This window comes from Oncorhynchus nerka, linkage group LG20 (genome assembly GCF_034236695.1).
Source record: "Oncorhynchus nerka isolate Pitt River linkage group LG20, Oner_Uvic_2.0, whole genome shotgun sequence".
Lineage (NCBI taxonomy): Eukaryota > Metazoa > Chordata > Actinopteri > Salmoniformes > Salmonidae > Oncorhynchus > Oncorhynchus nerka.
The window spans coordinates 43,537,873-43,557,086 of record NC_088415.1 but is presented as its reverse complement, the minus strand read 5'-3'; the positions used below and the strand labels follow the sequence as shown (position 1 = coordinate 43,557,086).

At 40.3% G+C, this 19,214-nt stretch overlaps 1 long non-coding RNA gene across 1 annotated transcript in view; it reads right to left on the bottom strand.

The window, feature by feature from the left end:
* Nucleotides 1-461: 461 nt before the first annotated feature.
* Nucleotides 462-19,214, bottom strand: part of LOC135562987 (uncharacterized) — a 61,273-nt gene continuing 42,520 nt past the window's right edge. The window contains exon 3 of the long non-coding RNA XR_010460180.1: nucleotides 462-3,745. This is a non-coding gene — a long non-coding RNA (uncharacterized LOC135562987). The remainder of the gene's footprint in view (nucleotides 3,746-19,214) is intronic.

Here is a 19,214-nt window from a genome sequence, read left to right as displayed (position 1 = left end):
ACAAGTGTACCATATTACATATTGGATCGTTAAAAACTACACTACCTCGTAGTTTACCAATAAAATGGGCGGATGGGGAAGTAGACATACTTGGTATTCACATCTACAAAAATATAAATGAACTTACCACAATCAATTTCAATAGACAGTTAGCTAAAATAGATAAGATTCTGCAACCATGGAGAGGTAAATACTTGTCTATTTATGGAAAAATCACATTAATTAACTCTTTGGTCCTATCACAGTTTACTTACTTACTAATGGTGCTGCCTACTCCAGATGACTAGTTTTTTAGTCATACGAGCAAAACATATTTGTATTGTATTTGGAATGCTAAGCCAGACAAAATTAAACGTGCCTATTTATATAATGAATATGAGTTTGGGGGGGCTAACATTATTAAATATTAAAGCTTTAAACCAAAAGCTTCAGTCAAACATAAATTATAGTTAAACCCAAAATGGTTCTCCAGTAGTTTATTAAGAAAAACTCATCCTTTGTTCAAACATGGCCTTTTTGCCTTTATACAGATTACAACTTCTCATTTCTGACTAATTGAAAATGAAATGTAGTTTAAAGTATCACCCTTTCTTTAAACAAGCCATACAAAGCTGGTTACAATTTCAGTTTTATCCTCCAGAAAAGATAGAACAAATATTACAACAAATGTTATGGTTAAACTCAAATATACTGATGAATAAAAATACATTCTATATGGAAAAGATGTTGAAAAATGGTATTATATTTATTAATGATATTATGAATAGAAATAGAGGAGTTATGTCACATATGCAGCTATCGGAAATATCTGCTCAATCCAAATTTACAACCAACTGATTGCAGCATTACCACAAAAAAATGGAGGAGGCAAGTGGAAAAGGGAGAAGGTAGGGAACTTGTTTGTCTGCCACATATTAAAGATACAAATTGGCTGAAGGGAACTGGCATAAATAGAAAAATATACCAATTTAATTATTTGAGGACAAAAACGTTGACAGCTGCTCCATACAGGTTGCAAAATAAATGGGAAGAGATTATCGATGTCCCGATTCCATGGCACATAGTTTATGAACTGGTACAAAAAACTACACTTGAGTTTATCAATGCAAATTTTTATATATAAAATTCTTGCCACCAACAGAATGCTATATTGTGGCATACAACAATCTCAGCTCTGTAGATTTGGCTGCGAAGAGACAATCAATAGATCATGTATTCTGGTATTGCCCCTACTGTATGTCGCTTGTTTCTGGTCACAAGTTCAGGATGGGTTAAAAAAAAAATATCACAAAATACACTTAAAATTAACCTTACAAATAGTGTTGGGCAATTTGGAAAGCTATAGTCAGTCAATAAATAATATAATACTCGTAGGAAAGGTTTTCATCTTTAGCTCACAATCTGTGGATATAATACGATTAGAAAAGTTTTTAAAAAATATGTAAAACATCACAGCATAATTGAAACATATACTGCGCATGGAAACCATACGAGGGTAGTCTATGGTGATAGGTGGGATGGGCTGAGAGTGGCTGAGGGGTGGTTTATGGTGATAGGTGGGATGGGCTGAGAGTGGCTGAGGGGTGGGATTAAAGAGCTGATGTTTGGTCATGCATTATTGTTATTTGACTGTTTTATATAAAAGTACCATGTATGCAAAATGTACATGTAAAATGTATGTATACAGTTGTAGTCGGACGTTTACATACACTTAGGTTGGAGTCATTAAAACTCATTTTTCAACCACTCCACAAACTACAGTTTTGGCAAGTCGGTTAGGACATCTACTTTGTGCATGACACAAGTAATGTTTCCAACAATTGTTTACAGACAGATTATTTCCCTTATAATTCACTGTATCACAATTCCAGTGGGTCAGTTTACATACACTAAGTTGACTGTACCTTTAAACAGCCTGGAAAAGTCCTGAAAAGGATGTCATGGCTTTAGAAACTTCTGATAGGCTAATTGACATAATTTGAGTCAATTGGAGGTGTACCTGTGGATGTATTTCAAGGCCTACCTTCAAACTCAGTGCCTCTTTGCTTGACATCATGGGAAAATCAAAAGAAATCAGCCAAGAACTCAGAAAAAAAATGTTGACCTCCACAAGTCTGGTTAATCCTTGGGAGCAATTTACAAATGCCTGAAGGTACCACGTTCAACCTGAAAGGCCGCACAGCAAGGAAGAAGCCACTGCTCCAAAACCGTCATAAAAAAGACAGACTACAGTTGGCAACTGCACATGGGGACAAATATCGTACTTTTTGGAGAATTGTCCTCTGGTTTGATGAAACAAAAATAGAACTGTTTGGCCATAATGACCATCATTATGTTTAGAGGAAAAAGGGGGAGGCTTGCAAGCCGAAGAACACAGTCCCAACCGTGAAGCACAGGGGTGGCAGCATCATGTTGTGGGGGTGCTTTGCTGCAGGAGGGACTGGTGCCCTTCACAAAATAGATGGCATCATGAAGAGGGAAAATTATGTGGATTTATTGAAGCAAAATCTCAAGACATCAGTCAGGAACTTAAAGCTTGGTCGCAAATGGGTCTTCCAAATGGACAATGACTCCAAGCATACTTCCAACGTTGTGGCAAAATGGTCAACAAAGGACAACAAAGTCAAGCCATTGGAGTGGCCATCACAAAGCCCTGACCTCAATCCAATAGTACATTTGTGGGCAGAACTGAAAAAGCGTGTACGAGCAAGGAGGTCTACAAACCTGACTCAGTTACACCAGCTCTGTCAGGAGGAATGGTACAAAATTCACCCAAATTATTGTGGGAAGCTTGTGGAAGGCTACCCAAAATGTTTGACCCAAGTTAAACAATTTAATGGCAATGTTACTAATTGAGTGTATGTAAACTTCTGACCCACTGGGAATGTAATGAAATAAATAAAAGCCGAAACAAAATCACTCTCTAATATTATTTTGACATTTCACATTCTTAAAATAAAGTGATGATCCTAAATGATGTAAGACAGGGAATGTTTTCTAAGATTAAATATCAGAAATTGTGAAAAACTGAGTTTAAATGTATTTGGCTAAGGTGTATGTAAACTTCCGACTTCAACTGTATGTAGCAGAAAAGTTGTAAAACAACAAAAATATATTTGTCCTCCGCAGAGGTGGGGTGGTGGAGGGGATAATAAAAACATACAGAATAAATGAATAACACATTTAGTTTTTTAAAGGGCCCCCTCAGAACATCAGAACCCCTCAGACATCAACTGATATCTCAAAGTGCTGTACAGAAACCCAGCCTAAAACCCCAAACAGCAAGCAATGCAGGCGTAGAAGCACGGTGGCTAGGAAAAACTCCCTAGAAAGGCCAAAACCTAGGAAGAAACCTAGAGAGGAACCAGGATATGAGGGGTGGCCAGTCCTGTTCTGGCTGTGCCGGGTGGAGATTATAACAGAACATGGCCAATATGTTCAAATGTTCATAAATGACCAGCATGGTCAAATAATAATAATCACAGTAGTTTTCGAGGGTGCAACAAGTCAGCACCTCAGGAGTAAATGTCAGTTGGCTTTTCATAGCCGATCATTAAGAGTATCTCTACCACTCCTGCTGTTTCTAGAGAGTTGAAAACAGCAGGTCTGGAAGAGGTAGCACGTCCGGTGAACAGGTCAGGGTTCCATAGCCGCAGGCAGAACAGTTGAAACTGGAGCAGCAGCACGGCCAGGTGGACTGGGGACAGCAAGGAGTCATCATGCCAGGTAGTCCTGAGGCATGGTCCTAGGAGAGAGAGAAAGAAAGAAAGAGAGAATTAGACAGAGCATACTTAAATTCACACAGGCCACCAGATAAGACAGGATAAGTACTCCAGATATAACAGACTGACCCTAGCCCCCCGACACATAAACTACTGCAGCATAAATACTGGAAGCTGAGGGGTCAGGAGACACTGTGGCCCCATCCGATGATACCCCCGGACAGGGACAAACAGGCAGGATATAACACCACCCAGGGATATCTTCAACCACCAACTTACCATTCTGAAACAAGGCAGAGTATAGCCCACAAAGATCTCCGCCACGGCACAACCCAAGGGGGGAACGCCAACCCAGACAGGAAGATCACGTCAGTGAACCAACCCACTCAAGTGACGCACCCCTCTTAGGGACGGCATGGAAGAGCACCAGTAAGCCAGTCTCAGCCCCTGTAATAGAATTAGAGGCAGAGAATCCCAGTGGAGAGAGGGGAACCGGCCAGGCAGAGACAGCAAGGGCGGTTTGTTGCTCCAGTGCCTTTCCGTTCACCTTCACACTCCTGGGCCAGACTACAGCAAGAGATGAGTCTTCAGTAAAGAGTTAAAGGTTGAGATCGAGTCTGCATCTCTCACATGGGTAGGCAGGCCATTCCATAAAAATGGAGCTCTATAGGAGAAAGCCCTGCCTCCAGCTGTTTGCTTAGCGTATGTGTAGGTATGTATGGCAGGACCAAATCGGAAAGATAGGTAGGAGCAAGCCCATGTAATGCTTTGTAGGTTAGCAGTAAAACCTTGAAATCAGCCCTTGCCTTAACAGGAAGCCAGTGTAGGGAGGCTAGCACTGGAGTAATATGATACATTTTTGGGGTTCTAGTCAGGATTCTAGCAGCCGTATTTAGCACTAACTGAAGTTTATTTAGTGCTTTATCCGGGTAGCCGGAAAGTAGAGCATTGCAGTAGTCTAACCTAGAAGTAACAAATGCATGGATAATTTTTTCTGCATAATTTATGGAAAGAAAGTTTCTGATTTTTGCAATGTTACGTAGATGGAAAAAAGCTATCCTTGAAACAGTCTTGATATGTTCGTCAAAAGAGAGATCAGGGTCCAGAGTAATGCCAAGGTCCTTCACAGTTTTATTTGAGACGACTGTACAACCATCAAGATTAATTGTCAGATTCAACAGAAGATCTCTTTGTTTCTTGGGACCTAGAACAAGGATCTCTGTTTTGTTCGAGTTTAAAAGTAGAAAGTTTGCAGCCATCCGCTTCTAGCGAGGGACATTTTGGGGCTTCACCATGTTTCATTGAAATGTACAGCTGTGTGTCATCCGCATAGCAGTGAAAGTTAACATTATGTTTTTGAATGACATCCCCAAGAGGTAAAATAGATAGTGAAAACAAAAGTGGTCCTAACACGGAACCTTAAGGAACACCGAAATTTAAAGTTGATTTGTCAGAGGACAAACCATTCACAGAGACAAACTGATATCTTTCCGACAGATAAGATCTAAACGAGGCCAGAACGTGTCCGTGTAGACCAATTTGGGTTTCCAATCTCTCCAAAAGAATGTGGTGATCGATGGTATCAAAAGCAGCACTAAGGTCTAGGAGCACGAGGACAGATGCAGAGCCTCGGTCTGACGCCATTAAAAGGTCATTTACCACCTTCACAAGTGCAGTCTCAGTGCTACGATGGGGTCTAAAACCAGACTGAAGCATTTCGTATACGTTGTTTGTCTTCAGGAAGGCAGTGAGTTGCTGTGCAGCAGCTTTACAGTTTTGACTTAAATCGCCTTCAAAATCTATGACAAAGGCTTGAAAATGGCTTTCTAGCAATGATCAACAAACAACTTGACGGAGCTTGAACAATTTTTAAAAGAATAATAATTGTACAATCCACATGTGCAAAGGTCTTAGAAACTCAGCCAGAAAGAATCACAGCTGTAGTCACTGCCAAAGCTGATTCTAACATGTATTGACTCAGGGGTGTGAATACTTATGTAAATGAGATATTTCTGTATTTAATTTTCAATACTTTTGCAAACATTTGTAAAAACATGTTTTGACTTTGTCATTATGGGGCATTGTGTGCAGATTGGTGAAAAACAACAACAATTTAATTAACTTTGAATTAGGGCTGTAACACAACAAAATGTGGAATAAGTCAAGGGGTATGAATACTTTCTGAAGGCACTGTATGTCTCGTGACACAGGGTGACATGGGGGAGAAATAGCTCAGTGTAATCCTACTCCAAACATTTTGAGACCGGGGCCAACATGGAAAGGTGATGTAGAGAGTCATGAGGATACCTATTGGCACCTGTGGGTATTTTACATACGGGAGAGCGCGCGGGAAATCAGGAACATACACACGGGAACATAGTATATACGTACTGTACACATAGGAACACACAAGCACATGCACAGGAACATACTTATTCCAGACATACACACATGGCGACATACTTAGTCCACACATACACATATGTTCTCCTTGAAATATACTATGACATTTTACTGGAAAATATATCGACAGTTCTTGAACAATTTGAACATTGTGAACTATTTTAGTGAGACTTTCACTGGCTAATCCACTTTGCTACACAGTTTACACCATTTATATGACGACATTCCACATGGCTGCCTGACCAATCACTTTCAATGATCATTTACATGATTTGCTGGTGTGTGTGTGTGTTTATGCTCCTCTATGTGCCATTGTGTGTGTGTGTCCTCTCCTCAGCAGTTCATGTCTGGTGCTGTACTTGTCCATGGGGTACTATTGATCAGGGTCCTGCTGAAACTTGTGACTAAAGCTTAAGTCTGTCCCAAGAGAATAAATCACAGAATTGCACCTTTGCTTATCAATAAGGAAATGTGTGTGTGTTTATCAATAAGGGTAATGACAAACATCATGGCCCCACCTCGACAGAGGCTGCATCCCAAATGGCACCCTACACAGTGCATTATTTTTGACCAGAGCCCGATGGGAATAGGGTGTAGGGAACAGGGTGCCATTTCGGACACACCCAGAGTCCTACTGGCAGGAGTCCAGTGCTGGCTACTCATGGATTGGCTTGATCTTTCTTAGTGGGAACCTACTCTTTACTATGTAAATGAGACAAGATAAAAGCAGTCACAATCTAGAGACTAAGCAGGATTTCTATTGAACGGTGTCAGGGATAAAGGACCTCTACATTCTGTTGAGTGAGTTTCACTTCACAACGAGCCTGTTTAGACTTGACTATGAGTTAGGTATCTCCATTCAGAAACTGTGTATTTGTAGTGTGTCTCTGTCAAGCCCGGAAGGACTAAGTGAGGAGATCAGATTTAATCATTGCGAGTCCACAGAGATCTAGAGATGTGCTGAGCTGGTGCTTTAGGACGGACGGACAGACAGACATACAGACACTGCAAGATGCAGCAATATGTCCTATCCTGGCCTGCATGGCCTGGGCTGGGCTCTCTGGTCTCTCACTGGCAAAACTGGTTGCAATGTATCATGTCATTCTGTCAATTTGCCTAAATAGACAAAACAAATTCAAAGAGACTAGAGGTCGACCGATTATGATTTTTCAACGCCAATACCGATACAGATTATTGGAGGAACAAAAAAAGGCCGATACCAATTAAATTGTCCGACTTAAAAAAAATGTATTTGTAATAATGACAATTACAACAATACTGAATTAGCACTTATTTTAACTTAATATAATACATCAATAAAATGAATTTAGCCTCAAATAAAATGAAACATGTTCAATTTGGTTTAAATAATGCAAAAACAAAGTGTTGGAGAAGCCATGTAAAAAAGCTAACGTTTAAGTTCCTTGCTCAGAACATGAGAACATATGAAAGCTGGTGGTTCCTTTTAAAACCTCTTAGGGATAGGCGGGACGCAAATGTCTCAACTGGCCAAAATGCAGAGCGCCAGATTCAAATAAAATACTATAACATTTAAACTTTCATTAAATCACACATGTAAGATACTCAATTAAAGCTACACTCGTTGTGAATCCAGCCAACATGTCAGATTTTAAAAAATGCTTTTCGGCGAAAGCATAAGAAGCTATTATCTGATAGCCTGCACCATCTGCACAAGCAGTGAACAAAGGAGCTAGCATATTTCAACTCTGCAGGCGCTACACAAAGCACTGAAATAAAATATAAAACATGCATTAGCTTTGACGAGCTTCTTTTGTTGGCACTCTAATATGTCCCATAAACATCACAATTGGTCCTTTTGTTCGATTAATTGTGTCCATATATATCCAAAATGTCCATTTATAAAGCGCGTTTGATCCAGAAAAAAACAGCTTACAAAAACGCAACGTTACTACAAAATATTTCAAAAGTTGCCTATAAACTTTGCCAAAATATTGGCCTACTTGGCCTACTTCTTCATTGCACAAAGGAATAACCTCAACCAAATTCCAAAGACTGGTGACATCCAGTGGAAGCGGTAGGAACTGAAAATAGTTTCCTATGAAATATCCCATGGCAAAGACATATCAGGGAACAGAGAGGGGGAAAAAAAGTCTGAACAGTTAGTCCTCAGAGTTTTGCCTGCTACATAAGTTATGTTATACTCACATACATAATTCAAACTGTTTTAGAAACTTCAGAGTGTTTTCTATCCAAATCTATGAATAATATGCATGTCTTATATTCTTGGCATAAGTAGCAGGAAGTTGAAATTGGGCACGCTATTTATCCAAAAGTGAAAATTCTGCCCCCTAGCTTCAAGAGGAGTCTTCAATATTCCCAGGTAAGAAGTTTTAGGTTGTAGTTATTATAGGAATTATAGGCCAATTTCTCTCTATACGATTTGTAATTCATGTACCTTTGACTATTGGATGTTCTTATAGGCACTTTAGTATTGCCATTGTAACAGTATAGCTTCCGTCCCTCTCCTCGCCCTTACCTGGGCTTGAACCAGGAACACATCGACAACAGCCACCCTCGAAGCAGCGTTACCCATCGCTCCACAAAAGCGGCAGCTCTTGCAGAGTAAGGGGAACAACCACTCCATGTCTCAGAGCGAGTGACGTTTGAAACGCTATTAGCGCGCACCCCGCTGACTAGCTGGCCATTTCACATTGGTTACACCAGCCTAATCTCCGGAGTTGATAGGCTTGAAATCATAAACAGCTCAATGCTTGAAGCACAGCGACGAGCTGCTGGCAAAACACACGAAAGTGCTGTTTGATGAATGCCTACGAGCCTGCTGGTGCCTACCATCGCTCAGTCAGACTGCTCTATCAAATCATAGACTTAATTATAACATAATAACACACAGAAATACGAGCCTTAGGTCATTAATATGGTAGAATCCGGAAACTATCATCTCGAAAACAATACTTTTATTATTTCAGTGACATACGGAACCGTTACGTATTTTATCTAATGGGTGGCATCCATAAATTTAAATATTCCTGTTACATTGCACAACCTTCAATGTTATGTCATAATTACGTAAGATTCTGTAGGCGGCCCAAACGGTTGCATATACACTGACTCTGCGTGCAATGAACGCAAGAGAAGTGACACAATTTCACCTGGTTAATATTGCCTGCTAACCTGGATTTCTTTAAGCAAAATAAGCAGGCTTAAAATATATATACTTCTGTGTATTGATTTTAAGAAAGGCATTGATGTTTATGGTTAGGTACAGTCGTGCAACGATTGTACTTTTTTCGCAAATGCGCTTTTGTTAAATCATCCCCTGTTTGGCGAAGTTGGCTGTCTTTGTTAGGAAAAAATTGTCTTCACAGAGTTCGCAACGAGCCAGGTTAGCAAGGCAATATTAACTAAATATGCAGGTTTAAAAATATATACTTGTGTATTGATTTTAAGAAAGGCATTGATGTTTATGGTTAGGTACACATTGGAGCACGACAGTCCTTTTTCGCGAATACGCACTGCATCGATTATATGCAACGCAGGACACGCTAGATAAACTAGTAATATCATCAACCATGTGTATAGTTAACTAGTGATTATGATTGATTGATTGTTTTTTATAAGATAAGTTTAATGCTAGCTAGCAACTTACCTTGGCTTCTTTCTGCATTCGCGTAACAGGCAGTCTCCGCGTGGAGTGCAATGTAATCAGGTGTCTGTCATTCTGTCCCTGAACAAGGCAGTTAACCCACCATTCCTAGGCAGTCATTGAAAATAAGAATGTGTTCTTAACTGACTTGCCTCGTTAAATAAAGAATAAATAAAGATGTAAAAAAACAAACAAAAGAACAGGCTAAATCGGTGTCCACAAATACCAATTTCCCATTGTTATGAAAACTTGAAATCAGCCCTAATTAATCGGCCATTCCGATTAATCGGTCGACCTCTAACAGAGACACAGTACTTATTTTCCGGCCTAGCCAGTGAAATAGTATACGTGGTGAATCATAAAAGCCAATAAAATGTCTCAAGGTTTCTGTTTCCACCCTGATGATTCTTGTTGGGTCTCCACGTCATTAAGTGGATGGAGAACAACACAATGAAGAGGTTGACTTGTAAAGCAGGGCCTGGCTGCTTAACAAACACACACACTCATGCTTGCACGCGCGCACTAAACGCAGGCAAAATCACTCATGCACACACGTGCACAAAAACACGGGGTTTACTAGTACCATTTCATTATGACAGAGTTTGGGGCCCCCTGTGGTCTTCCCTTGAATAAATTCATTTAAACTCCAATAGGATCTCCACACCACATACTTGTGTGCATACACAATATACACTTCTAAGACCCATAAGCACGCATGCAATACACAAAGGTACAATCACACACAAACACACACACACCAGTGACGGTCACAACATTTAAGATGAGGGTGGACTAGGGCTGTGGTAGTTCCGAAATTTCATCAGCTGGTGATTGTCAAGCAAATAACTGTCGGTCTCACGGTAATTGAAGTTAATTAACATAAACACATTTAGTCTCTCCTGGCTTCCACATGTAGCATACAAGCCACCGATGCTGACCATTGGAACATCTACATTTAAAAAAGTCTAATAAGTCCATGTAATATAACCTACACCTGCACAATAAATACATGATTTATTTTAGACAGGTCTAAAGAAGCATGATATGAAGAAAATGTAGTGTATTTCAGAAAAACAGAATATTATACTCTGACTTTTGGCTATGTCAAATGGCTGTGGGCTACACTAGTTAATGTAGCAGACAAGATGTGCTTAGAACTCCGTGGCATTATTTTATAAATTATTATTTTATTGTATGAAGAATACAATTGAACAAATCTGAATAAAATAGAAGGGATATTTTCTCCAAATGATTTGAGGGAGTGTGCATATTATTCTGAGCGGTTAACAAAGAAATAGGTACTCCTATATGCTTAATTTAGAGTTATTCATGAAGTTTTAGTTGTTCTACAAACATTGGGCTATATGCTTTGATTTTTAATACGTTGTAAGGCTGCATGATGCGACTCTAATGATGATTTGAAAAAAGTATCTTGAAAAGCATGAGCTCTGCTTTGTCTGTACGCACTATCAGTCTCTCATTCACAATTTGTCAAGCACTTGATAATGGCATCCCTTTTGTGTGGCAGTAATGCACCCGAAAAAAAATCCATGCCTTTTGCGGCCAGTGACCGTTGTGCACTTCTCCTTGAGTGCTGCGTGCTCCAAAGCACCTTTCACTCAGATGGCTCTCCATCCTGTCTTTCTCACAGGCTACAAGTGAAGACAGAGTCATCGGGGACGCAACTGCGCACATCCTTATCCAATTCTAAAGTGCATATTGAAGATATTGGAAGAACTGTCCACGTTTACTTTTTGTCAGCCAACAAAATTAGTAGGCCTAACAAACAGCAAAAGCACTAGCCTATATCAATCTACTATCCCACATAGTACAAAAGTTGACCTATTCTATTCTGTGCGAGAAATACATATTCCAAACATAGTCTGGGACAGTTGTGGGATGCGATAGATCCCACATTAATACAACTACTATCATCCCAAACATTTTTTACGCAATGTGGCTGACGCAACAGATCAGAACGTTTAGCTTTAAATGTTGATAAACTATTAGTCTATTTCTTCACATTATAAGCGCAGCAAAAGCACACATGGCAGTAGGCTATAAGGGTGAATGTTCCATTAGTGGGAAAACACCATTATCAAAGTGACCGCAAATGCGATTATGTATGTGTGTGTATTTTTATAGTGAAAATGATTTTCCCCAAACTTGAAACTCACGCGCTGCTTATGTATGCCAGTTAGGCTCTACACCCCTTGCAAAGAGGATTAAGGTGCTTCATTTTAAGAAGTTATTTGGCCACTTTTAGTTGTGATACAAATCTTATCAAAACATATAGGCCTATGGAGCTAGGCTACATGTGTGCAGTCCAAAAAGTTGCAAAAAAAAATCAAATAAAGGCTTTGTTTCTTATGCTGGGCATCATTCACAAGTGATTATTCAGAATTCACAAGTGATAGGCTAATATTGTCACCAAATCAGATTATTCTTAATTTAATCTTGTCTTTACATATACTAAGTAATATATGTGTGACATTTGTTTTTATTTGGAATGGACCATTATCTTGCACCTGTCTCGAAACAGGGACAGGGGGAAAAAATACATGTCATCTATGCACTTAAATAGAGAATGGAGGACGCTTTTCCCTGGTTCATTTTCATGCCAGCCAGGTAGGCTCTATACTCCTGTTGTAAAGATAAGAAATGTGCTTAATATTAGAAGAGTTGAGAAGTAAATATAGTAGGCCTAGCCTATAGAAAGCTGATGGGATCCTCCTCTTTTTAAAAGAGGCCATCACTCTTTTTTCTCACGCAATTGCATAGCCTATAGAAATGTTGCATAACAGGAGCTCATGGGCTCTCATGAAGTGTTTGATTTGATTTTCCATTTAATTTGCATTGATGTCAGAGTGATTAGAGGGACTGTGCTGCCATCCTGTTAGAAGGTAACAGATTATTTTATTACAATGGTTCAATTGGATTTTCATTGTGTTCAATGGTGTTATTTGCCCCCTAGTGGCGCTTTCTGGTACTTAGAAAGACAACGCAAACGGGAAGTTCAGAATTTGTTTTGCACGCATAGAGCAGCTACAAACAACGCTACGTTGCAGGTCTTTCAATGTAGTTATTTCTTGTCACGCTTCAGCCTTGGAAAAATATTTGTTTGTAAGTTCGATTCAAGCATTTAGCTAATGATGATAATCTTGTTATTGATAGAGTTTCTTACATATCAATGTTGGTTGCATTTACTCACAAATTGCAATGCCTTTTGTGTATGTCGTTAGCTGTATTACTTTGCTCATGCGTCATGCAAACGAATTGTAAAATATACAATACTGTAGTTTTGTTACTGTTTCTAGTGTAATATGCTTTGTTATTCTTACATGGTAAGGAGCAATTACCATATGGTTAACAATTAGCTATATGGTTTGGCATCATGCCAGATGCATGGTACCTTAGCGCGTGCTTTGTATTTATGCAACTTCAAATGTTTAATGTACAGCTACAGTATGTCGGTGTGAATTGAACACTAAAGTATATTCTTTTCTGTATTTTGCAGTTTCACAACATAAACGTTTTCAATATATTAATTCAAGAAAAGTCACGCCTTGGGAGTTTTATTGAAGACTTAGTTGTTAGCTATCTGTCTAGTTTTGCATGGGAACGCAACTCAAGGGCAGAATAGGGACAATAAAGTGCTGAGTACCAGGAAGTTATCAAGTTTGGTAGGCCACTAATGACCATCAGCAGCATCAGAGCTTGGAGAAGCCTAATTACTGTGACTAAACGGTCTGACTGCCTTCATGACTCGTGACCGCCGGTGTGGCGGTAATTCAGTCACCACAACAGCCCTAGGGAGGGTGATTTAAAAATAAAGTGTATGGCCTTAATTCTATTACAGACTGTCACTCATATTCCATTCACCCAGTCCAATTTAACATCGCTAGGTTTAGGCTACTACATGATACAACTATTTTCCCTATACCCATCATGAGGTTGCTACAACCTAGACTTTGAATGAAAGTTTACAACGTAGGTGCACAGGTCAAGAGAAAAATGTGAGTAATCAAGGTAACAGTGACACATTCAATACCACCTTGCACACTCTTGCCTTCATCTAGCTGATCTAGGGTGTAATAAATAGTCGAACAGTTGCCAACAAGAGTTTCTTTTGGACAAACTTCGGTATGTTTATCCCCATTTCATTCTAGCTTCCATTTAAGAAAAGTTTTTCAACAAAATAAGCCGAATGAATTCATCCCTGATCACATGCAAACAATTTACTTTCATAGCAGCCACATTCAAACAGCATGATCATTTTGCTCGTAGTAGCATTCCTTCTCGCATCTATGCACTCTCCTCCTCTCACTTTTTCCCTTCGCTTGTGGACTTCAATGCACAACACATGAGCGGTCTGTGACCAGGCAAAAAAACATTTCCAAGCCAAACCTCATCATAACCGCTAACTGCTACACACAGCCTACCTACATCATCGTAGCTACTAGAACTAACACATTAATAAACCCGCTACAATCATGCAGTAGAATGTACAGTCAGCAAGCAGTTTAGTAGTTCACTGGCAAGGCCCAGTGGCAATAAATTAATTCAACCAAAACCGTACCTTGACTTAGCATCCCTCTCTGTTTGAGCCGGGTGTTTGAGTAGGCAAAACTAGGTAAGTGAAAGGGAACAAAAAAAATACAACTAAATATAGTTAGCTCTCTCTCTGGCGGGCAGTGCGTTGCCAAAGCGGTGAGCTAAAAGTACAGGGTGGACGCACACACACACACACACACACACACACTGCATGCAGAAATGTAGCTGTGTGTCATAAATCACACCCACCTGCCCTGTGTACAATGTATTATCAGAATGCTAAGAGAATGTAGGCCAAGCTTGGAATGCATGGAATTCTGTTCCATTTTTACGGCATTACTTTTGACCATGGCTCATAGGGCTCTGGTAGAAAGTAGTACGCTATAAAGGGAATAGGGTGCCATTTGGGATGCATATCCAAAGTAGCAGCCACATAGCATTGCCTGGCTAAAGGATTAGAAGATGGTTTACAGATCAACAAGACAAGTCACGCAGGTATTAAAATAACTAGTGACGTACAGTGGCTGGAGCCTTTGCTCTTTATCTCACGACAACATTACAGCCTTATCTATCTGGAGTCTGGACCACAGAACACAACTCATAGAACAATTGGATTGAAATCTTAGGCTATGTTCCAAATGAGTTTGTGTGCACGTAACATTTGCATAATAGCTTAAATTTCACATGTGAAACCATATTTTCACATATATTAACTTTAGAGTTCATATGTTAACACTACCTTTAAAGTTTCACATGTAAATATGTTTATAAACAAAGTAAATGTAAACAAACATTGTATAGCCTAAAAACATTAAAACTATAAAACTATAATTTTGATATTATGGATGATCAGTACTTGAAGAGAGTGTTTGCATTTCTCGAGCCCCATCCCTCAGCTTTTTACCAAAACTGTGGCTGAGGAGTCCACTTTGTTAATATTTCAGTTAAAGAGGCAATCAGCAGTTGAAAGAATAACAAAGCATTCTCCCCAACTGTTTCTGTAAAAAACTGAGATTATTATGTCCACGTGTCTGAAAACAATGTGGGGGTTTTTTTCAAAGTAATTTTGTAAGGGAGAGACATGACTGTGAACTGTTTGTATAGAAAAATATACTCCATTGTTTTTTGCATCTTAATTTAATCCAACGCTTACTGGAATCAAATGTTAGTGTTTTTTTCAGAAGACAAATTGTGTGGTTTTGGCGTAGGGAGGGAAAGTCAGCATCATAAAGTCTTGTGAATGTTCTTTTTCATTTACGGGAAGAAAGAGAGAGGCAGTCTGGGCAGAGCAGAGTAAGGCAGTATAACTGGGCCTCCTGCTCCGAGCCTCCAACCCTACCTAGACTCCAATCCTGTTATCGTGGGGATTTGTTCTGCTGGCCCTATAATAGATTACTCCTCAAGGAAAGAGAATGTACTTGATTAGCTAGACAGCAATTTAATGGGATTGTCAGAGCAGGCAGTGATAAATCAGCTTTTGTGATTAAATGGGATCTCCAGTAAAAGATGTATGTCTGTCTCCAAATCAATAAATATTGAATGTTCTCCATTTGTTCCTATGTAGTGGAGGAGAGTGAGAAAAAACCCAGAGAGAAACAAAACCAACAGTTCCGACAAGGTAATGATCTCTGCCAGGCGCCGGTGGCGAGAAGAGGCTATTCTTGTTCTACAGGGAGGGAGAGGGAGAGGGAGAGGAGAGAGGGAGAGCATTTGTGTTGTGTTGAGGGAGAATTGGATTAGTAAAGCAAAGCCAAAGTTAAAATTTTGAAAAATTTAGTCCAGGACATTTTTTTCTTTCTTTGAAGTGGAAAATCTCACTTTCAGCTTAGATATTTTTTTCTTGGTACTGTGCAGTTGTAAATCAAACAAACATGGGTAAACACCAAAATGTGTTTCAATTTCAATTTATTCTAGGAGAAATAGTGAATTGTGCAAGGGTGCCAATACATTGGACTGCATCTGTTATTGGTCTGATATAATTTCCTAGTACCTCTACTGCAGCCATAGCTCTGATACTGTGAGTGAATGCATGTGGGTGTTTCTTAGACTGAGTTGAGCAGCAGAGAAATACACCATTAGATTGTTACGAGGTGTCTCTCTCACTGTGATTTAACACTAGTGGGAAGCAGCGTTTGCTAGGTCTATTAGAGGGAAATGAAACTGGACTGTGGACTGGAGGCTAGAGGCCAAATACTGCCGGCTAGCCTACAGCCCATGACCCCATACAGTGATGGAGTGCTGCCCTGTTCAATTAACCAGCGCTGCTCTCTGATTGGCTCATACAGAGACTGAGAGATCAACGCCCAGGCAGTGGACTGAACACACATTCTTACAATGTATTGGTTCTTCTCACTAAATAGATATAGACTTCTCGTTTTGCAGAGGTCATCCCAAGGTTATGGCAGAAAGAACAATGGACTTGTATACAATCAGATGCCATATCAATACATACTGTGGCTACATGCAGTTAACCATGTAAGTCAACAGAAATAGTACAGGTTAGTCTATTCAGTGTCACACACAATCTTTCAGAGCCTATTGAAACCATAGACTTTCAGTGAAAGTGGAATGGCTGTATGTATAATTTGAAGGTCAGTAGGCTGTACACTGTGTAGGTGTGGTAAACATCTGCATGGATACAGTCTGCTCTGTGTCTCACTACTCTACAGATCAGAGAAAGAGAACGAGAGAGAAAGAGAGAGAGGGGAGAGAGAGCAGGGCTATAATGAAGACAGGTCGGAGGGGGGCTGAGGGGAGATGGGAGCAGCAGGCTCAGAGGTTCCAGGTCCCACCGGTCTCCTGCTCTACATTCCTGCTGCTTTGATACTGGGGGGTTCCCCCATGTCTGTCCATCATCATCCTAGCCACCCCACACGCACGCATTAACGCACACATGCATACACACACAATCCCCCCCTCCAACCCACCCACCCACCCACCCACACACACACACACACACACACACAACCCTCTGCCTTTCCTCCCCCAGCTCAGAGGAATTCAGTATCTCTGGACAGTGTTCCATTTCTCACAGGCCACATCCTTGATAGCTTAATGGCCCCTGGCTGAGGAGAACATGGAGCTGGGAGAGACAGGGTTGTAATCCCAAATGGCACCTTAATCAATTTATAGTGCACTACATAGGAAATAGGGTGTCATTTGGGATGCAGTTACAGAGGGAGTACCAGGGAGCCAAACATAAAAGTCCTCTTCTATATTCAACTCATTTAAAACCCAGGGAATATTGAACTTAGCTATGGAGTTATTATCAGATGTTACATAAAGGCCATGGTTGGTCTGTTGAAGGGGACAGTGGCTTTCATTCAACACTATCCATGAGTGCATAGCACATTCATAGAGGGATTTAGATGCAAATTAAAACAGATAAAACACTTCAAATACACCGATAGTCCCAAAATTTGGGCACTTTTTATCTCGATGAAGTTTAAAGCCAAGGAATGTTGGATTATGGTGTTATTGTCAGAGAATGTTACACAAAGACCACGGTGTCGGTGTGTTGGAGCTTAGAGGCCAGAGGACACTGAGTTCTGATGGATAGAAGCTCTGTGCTGTTCGTCCTCTTCTGTTTACCTGGCAATACAACCCTTTCTCTCTGCGAGGTACAAGAGGTCACACCGAGGGGTTCTTTCAGATGCAATAGTTCTCTCTGTTAGGCACAAGAGCACGATATTGGCTACAGAGGAGCACAGCCTTTCATAGGCTGCAGTGGTGCAACACAAGGCCAACAGACAGACAAGGGTCCAGTGCCTCGAACATTAAAGAAAAACAAAAACACTGAGCGTCCAATGCATTGCATGCATGCTGCAAACAATGTGTCAATGCTGTTACTCTGAAATGGACACAAGAGCGGACCCAGAGCCAATTCAATCTCTCTCTTTCTATTCAGCCCTGTTCCATGTTGCCTGTACATAAAGGGGCTGGAGATGGAGAGATGAAGAGTGACGGAGAGGGATGGAGAGTACGAGAGAAGGCGTTGGTGCCCTGCTCTCCCGCTTGTCCTACCAACTGTATCACAAGGGGACAAAGAACACAGCTACATTTCAGGCCACTCCGTATAAAAACAAACATGGACACACACACAAAGGTTCCTAGGTCCATTCAGCCATAATTTAGGCCACTGAGTTCAGGCAGCTCTGCTCTGCTCTTTGTCAGCGCTATTTGCAAGGCCTTTTATTTTGACATGAAGAGGACTGTGCCGTCTGCACCTCCAAGGTCTGTTCATTTTCTGTGGTGAAGGCAGAGCACTGATAGTCAGCCATGTTAACATTGATCTCTACCTCTTTACAGTAGGGAAGGCTTTTGTTCAGAGATGGAGACCAGTCTTAGAAAGATGTAGTTTTTCATGACACAAAACAAATTTGTGAAAGAAATACAATAACATTTATCTGAGATGGAAGGAGTGGAAGACCACATAGTTGATAAATGGTTAGATAGAGGTTTGAAAAGGTTTGTACATTAATTCATTTGTTTGGTGACCATCTCCTCTCCACATACCATTACATCCACACACTTTTAGACAGTCCAGTCCGCTCACCCGGCTACCTCTTGTCCTTTGTCTCACAGTAATAAACGTGCACTGTGTACGCTCATAACTGCCAACAAGGGTCAAGGAAAGCAAAAGGCAAAGCACTATGACAAACGTGGAATATATGTAAATAATATATCGCTAAATAACTCATACTGAGTTTCTATGTAGACTACAGGGTGGAAGACCATAAAAAAACAGTGTCACCTACTCATAACACAGTGGTTTTTCAGCGTCCGTGCTCACAACAATAGTTCTACGTAACTTTTGATTTTATTTTTTTGTTAAGTAAGGGGATAAGAAAGTAGTAAAATCTTAAATTGTTTTTAGCAAGGCTGAGAGA